The sequence below is a fragment of the Erinaceus europaeus genome, chromosome 13, assembly GCF_950295315.1.
Source record: "Erinaceus europaeus chromosome 13, mEriEur2.1, whole genome shotgun sequence".
Taxonomy (NCBI): domain Eukaryota; kingdom Metazoa; phylum Chordata; class Mammalia; order Eulipotyphla; family Erinaceidae; genus Erinaceus; species Erinaceus europaeus.
Genome location: NC_080174.1, coordinates 90,510,876 through 90,517,009, shown reverse-complemented (window position 1 = coordinate 90,517,009; position 6,134 = coordinate 90,510,876). Strand labels below are relative to the sequence as shown.

At 43.7% G+C, this 6,134-nt stretch overlaps 3 protein-coding genes across 3 annotated transcripts in view; all 3 read right to left on the bottom strand.

The window, feature by feature from the left end:
• LOC103127679 (zinc finger protein 709-like) overlaps positions 1–6,134 on the bottom strand; it is a 471,063-nt gene that overhangs the window by 431,718 nt on the left and 33,211 nt on the right. The window lies entirely within an intron of this gene.
• Positions 1–6,134, bottom strand: part of LOC107523550 (zinc finger protein 709-like) — a 596,771-nt gene that overhangs the window by 562,294 nt on the left and 28,343 nt on the right. The gene's annotated exons all lie outside the window — the stretch shown is intronic.
• LOC103125919 (zinc finger protein 14-like) overlaps positions 2,804–6,134 on the bottom strand; it is a 241,505-nt gene continuing 238,174 nt past the window's right edge. Inside the window, exon 6 of the transcript XR_009553946.1 lies at positions 2,804–3,237. The gene's annotated coding sequence lies outside the window, so the exon portion shown is untranslated. The remainder of the gene's footprint in view (positions 3,238–6,134) is intronic.

The following is a 6,134-nucleotide window of genomic DNA, read 5'->3' as shown; positions in this document are numbered from 1 at the left end:
TGGAGAGCCAGGGGCTTGAACTGGGATCCTTACATGGGTCATTGTGCTTCGTGCCACATATGCTTAACCCACTGCACTATGTCCTGACTCCCTAAATTTCTCTTTATACTTTATATTTAAAATACTTTTATTTTGTAAGATACAGAAAAGTTGACTGGGAGGTGGTAGTAATGGAAAGAACCGCCTTCAGCACTGCCTCCTAGTGTGTGAAAACTTTTGCCCTACATGTGGACACTGGGGGCTTTTACCCATGTCCTTGTTCATGACATCTAACTTTGATTATCAAGTTTCAAGTTGTAAAACAGTGCTGCAGATGTCTTACCCCCTCTATCCCCTTCTCTGTTGATTTTTCTCTATCTTATTGAAGAAAATAGTGTTAAAATTTTGTTCCAGTCTGATAAATGATTTGATAGGAACCAATAAATTATCTGATAGGCTAAAAGTCATTAAATATTTAGATAAAAACAGATGTAGAACTCTCCTCCATATAAGTTTGTCAACATGTTAATCACTACAATCTTAATAGCAAGGAAACCAAAAGCAAAAATAAGTGAATACAGTTACATCAAACTGAAAAGGTTATATATGAAGCAAAGGGAGTCTACCATAACAGATACTTCCCACAGACTCTGAGAAAAAGTTTTGTCCTACATCAGAGACTATTGATAAGCAAAATACATAAAGAATTCATCAATTAAAAAATCCATAGGGTGGAGTTAGATAGCATAATGTTTATGCAAAGAGATTGTCATGTCTGAGGCTCTGATGTCCCAGTTTTAATCCCCGCACCACCATAAGCCAGAGCTGTGCATTGCTATGGTGTTTCTCTGTCTCTGCATCTCTCAAAAATAAAATATATTTTTTAAAAAAGATGAACAGTCTCTTCAAAATAGGTGGAATATATGGCCAGAATATTCTCAAGAGATCCACAGGGAGATATAAATTTTTATAAGAAGGAAACACTGACAAAAACCACACAATTCTCACCACCAGAACTCCATGTCTCATCCCCTCCCCTGATAGCTGTCCTATTTAGCCCTCTGGGAGGATAGACCCATGGCCATTATGGGGTACAGAAAGTGGAAGGTCTGGCTTCTGAAATTGCTTCCCTTCTGAACGTGGACATACTCCCAGCCTGTCTCTTTTTTTCTTTTTGTTGAAAAGAACTGCTTTATTTAAAAAAAAATTTTATTTATTAATGAGAAAGGAGAGAAAGAATGAGACATCACTCTGGCACGTGCTGCTGGGGATCAAACTCAGAACCTCCTGCTGGAGAGTCCAAAGTTTTATTACTGTGCCACCTCCCTGACCACAAAGAACTACTTTATTAAAAAATTAGACATGCACAAACCACAAAGTGTTAAGAAGTTTAAATAGGCCAGTCAGCAAATAGGTGGCAACTCAACATCCACGGTTGACAGAATGCTTGAAGGAGATGAACATATCAGATTCCTACAGTGGGGTGGACATTACACAGGAAGGGGGACCCAGGTTTAGCAACTTGTCAAGTTCCTTGTCCTTAAGAATCATGAGGGGCACACCACTCAAGGGCAGGTATGCAATCTGATGTTCTTCAAGCAGGTTGAAGCTCTCAAAATCTAGAGGATTAAAGGGAAAGAACTTTTCTATTTCTGGATAGGTGTCATCTGAGACAGGAGCAGTGCTCTTTAACAGTCTTTTCCATTAACTCTTGGGCAGAGAAAGTTTTTAGTCTCTGTATAAGGGGTCCGTCCATTAGTCTGCACAGACGTTCCTGTGCTTCTGTTTACTGTCTGCCCATGAGCTCAGTGGGTTTTTTTATATTCTGCTGTCCCCTTTCATGAACCCTCTCTTCCAGTCCTCCCCTGTGAAAAAAAAAGTCACAGGTGATGGAATTGTTCTCTCACTCCACAGTAACTGGACAAGGCACTCTGCAATGCATTGCACAGACTGTCCTCTGCTGCATTCCAGGATAGGCAGCTCCCCGAGGATAAGTGAAGTCTTCTCATCCAGGCCCCAAGCTCCATCTAGCAGTTCCTGGCATGTCTGCAGGAGAAGCTATCTGGGTTGGCTTAGCCAAGACCCTCGCAGTCTCTTCCATGAAGCTCTGCTAGCCTAGGCCCCTTGAGCTTTGAGCCACGTGCACTTAACCTGCTGTGCTACCTACCACCTGAATGCCACAGCATTATTTTTTATATATAATTATCTTTATTGAATAGAGGCAGCCAGTTGCTGAGAGGGTGAGAAAAAGATACACCTGTGGCACTGCCACATCAGCAGTGAAACTTTTTTCCTGCATCTGGGGACTCAAACCTTGGTCCTTGTGCATTATAGAGTGTGCGTTCAACCAGGTGCGCCACCACTCAGCCTCCACACGCTTCAGGATTATCTTGGCCAGTGGGATGGATGGATCCCTCCATAAGACTAACCTTGAAACTCTAAGATACAGACTGTGTGTGTGTGTGTGTGTGTGTAGGAGATGGGGAGCACTACAGGAACTGTGTATGGGGGTGGGGGGGTCAGTGTCACTATTACCTATTGAGTCTCCTGAGTTCAAAGAGGAAGGACACAGAGACCTCTCCACCTCTGACTAATGAATCTTTGGAAGAAATTTGGAGGACAGGAGTTCTTCTGGTGTGTGGCTGTGGAATGAGAGGGGATCCCAGACAGATGACCTGGATACTATCAGGCAGGAACTTGGCTCTGTCATTACACAGGACTGAGCCCCTCCTGCCCAGAAGGACCTCGACCATCTGATAAGGATCCCACCTCTGGTCAAGAAGGGTGTTCCTCTCTTCCATCTCTCTGCTGGCAGTTGACAGCTACTGTCTTTAATTTATTGGGAGGATTATTTACAATCTGGTTGTATTGCACCAAAGTTAAAGACTCTGTACCATGGCTTGAATTCAGAACCTTATGTATTTAAGGGCCCAATTTTTATCCACTGCACTACCTCCCACACCATAGTTTTTCTTTTTTTTTTTTAAATATTTATTTTATTTATTCCCTTTTGTTGCCCTTGTTTTTTTTTTATTGTTGTAGTTATTATTGTTGTTGTCGTTGTTGGATAGGACAGAGAGAAATGGAGAGAGGAAGGGAAGACAGAGAGGAGGAGAGAAAGCTAGACACCTGCAGACCTGCTTCACCGCCTGTGAAGCGACTCCCCTGCAGGTGGGGAGCCGGGGTTCGAACCGGGATCCTTATGCCGGTCCTTGTGCTTTGCGCCACCTGCGCTTAACCCGCTGTGCTACAGCCCGACTCCCCACCATAATTTTTCTAATCTTAAATAATTAGAAGGCCACTCTTGTCACTGACTTGATGATATCTAAGCCTACTTTTACTCTTCAAATTCATCTTTCATTTTCCTTTCATATCAAAGCACTGAGTTTAGTGAACCACTCATTACTTTCCAGAATGAACCTTTTTCTCTCTAACTCCTTTGACTTCATGGTCCCCAGTCCTCACTCCCTAAAATCTCAGTCAAGATGAGTTCAGTTGTTGACCAAGCAAGTTCAGGCAGTAGGGGCCTAATTATGAAAACAAAGGTTCACTGTCTACAACCATGATTGTTGCTCCCCTACACACTATCAAAGACTTCCCTCCTCAGAACATAGCTCCATTCTCCTCTCTTTTTTTCTTTTGCCTCCAGGGTTATTGTTGGGGCTCAGTGACTGCACTAGGAATCCACTGCTCCTGGAAGCCATTTTTTCCCTTTTGATGCCCTTGCTAATTGTTGTTGTTATTGCTGTCATTGTTGTTGGATAAGATAGAAATGGAGAGATGAGGGGAAGAGAGAGGGGGAGAGAAAGACAAGACACCTGAAGACCTGCTTCATTGCTTATGAAGTAACTCCCCTGCAGGTGGGGAAACAAGGGCTGGAACCAGGATCCTTAGTCCAGTCCTTACTCTGCTCCATGTGCACTTGACCAACAGCGCTACTCCTCGGCCCCCCTCTCCTCTCCCTTAGAGTGAAAGTGTCTTCAACTTGGAGGCCATCAACAGTCCTCTCAACAGCCTCCCAGCACCCCCATTAATTAGTCACATTTGACTGAGCTGAGGCCACTGGCTGGGCTTCCCCACTGCCCGTCTCCTCTGGCATGGCTGATTCCCCACTTACCCAGCTGCCCAGCCTGTCTATAGGCAATGCTGGGTGTGGTAGACATCAAAGGAGACAGACCCCTTACCCCTATTCTGTTAGTTCCTTCATCTCCCCCCCATGCATAAGCACCACTACTGAGACTACTCAGAAAAGGCTCCAATATGTTACTTCACACCAATAGTTAGAGAAGCCTGATCACATGGCAGATCTTAGTCACCACCTTCTCTGCCTCAGGAACAGTCAAGATAAGAATATATGAACTAGGGCAAAGTAAAGGTACTGTGAGTAATCTTTTAAAGATTTTATTTTTATTAATGAGAAAAATAGGAGAGAAAGGGCCAGACATCACTCTGGTACATGTGCTGCCTGGGACTGAAATCAGGACCTCATGCTTGAGAGACTAGTTCCTTAACCACTGTGCCACCTCCCAGACCACAAATATATATATAATTTATTTTTGAGAGGCAGAGAGAGAAAGATACAGAGAGAAACACCAGAGCACTGCACAGCTCTGGCTTATTGTGTGGGGAACTGATTCTGGGACTTTGAAACCCCAAGCATGAGAGTCTCTTTGCATAACCATTATGCTATCTATCCCTGCTGTTTGTTTTCTTACCAAAACTACGCTGAGTTCTGAGTTATAGTGCCTTTGAGGACTGAAACATGTTACACTGAGTCTCAAGCATGAACTTTAGTTGTATAACTGCTGTGCTCACTCATTGACTCCTAACATGCCCCAGACACATGGTTTCACTTCGAAATTGTTTTGAATCTGGGGCCCAGATCAAATTGATGGGCTTTACAGCTGACAATATTTATACAACTTCCCATATTTGGAAGATACCCTCTTCTGTAATCTAGCTTTCTAGCCCTTTTTCCAGCCATGACATCATCTCCCCAGACAATATCTTGGGTCCACCTGCATATCATGTCAGGCTCTGAAAAAAAAGGAAAAAAAACCTAGTATAATCATGGGCCCTTTGGAATATAACAAAAATAGGCCTACTAATTCTCTACAAAACAGAGACCCCCAAATCTTCATCCACACTATTCTATTCTTCAGGTTCATGATTAGTCAACAATTAGTTTGGCTTTATATGTCTCTGCTTACAACCACCAGGTTTAGATGCTACCATAATGCCAACCAGTCTTCCCTGGGTAAGTGACCCTACCAGTGTGTCCTGGAGCCCCACATCCCCAGAGCCCTGTCCCATAGGGAAAGAAAGAGACAGGCTGGGAGTATGGATCAACCTGTCAATGTCCATGTTCAGCAGGGAAGCAATTCCAGAAGCCAGACATTCCACCTTCTTCACCCCCATAATGTCCCTGGATCCATACTCCCAGAGGGATAAAGAATAGGGAAGCTGTCAAGGGAGGGGATGGGATGTAGAAATCTGGGGGTGGGAATTGTGTGGAGTTTTTCTTATGACTTTTCCAGTGTTTCTTTTTTATAAATGAAAATTAAAAAAAAATATATTGGGGGAGTCAGGCCGTATTGTAGCGGGTTAAGTGCGCAGGGCGCAAAGCACAAAGACCAGCGTAGGGGTCCCAATTCGAGCCCCCCGCCTCCCCACCAGCAGGGGAGTTGCTTCACAGGTGGTGAAGCAAGTCTGCAGATGTCTATCTTTCTCTCCCCGTCTTCCCCTCCTCTCTCCATTTCTCTCTGTCCTATCCAACGATGACATCATTAACCACAACAATAGTAACTACAACAATAAAAAAACAATGGCAACAAAAGGTAATAAGTATTTAAAAAAAAAAATTGGGGGCAGGGGGGGTCCTCCAATTTCAACGACTCATGTGTTGGCTTTTTCATTGTTTTATGTTTCTATGAGGTACACAGAGGAGGGATTCCACCAGACCGCTCCACCCCAAGTAGAATTTGCCTCCCTGCGGTGCTCCCGTGGGGTGATCAGACCTGAAATGTCATATACAGTAAGGCACATGCTCTCCTGTGTGAGCCAGCTCTGTGTCCAGTGTTCATGATTATTTATATTCAGTAGTGTAGTGTGTTTTTTTAAAAGACACATTTATTCAGCATCATAATCAGACTTTA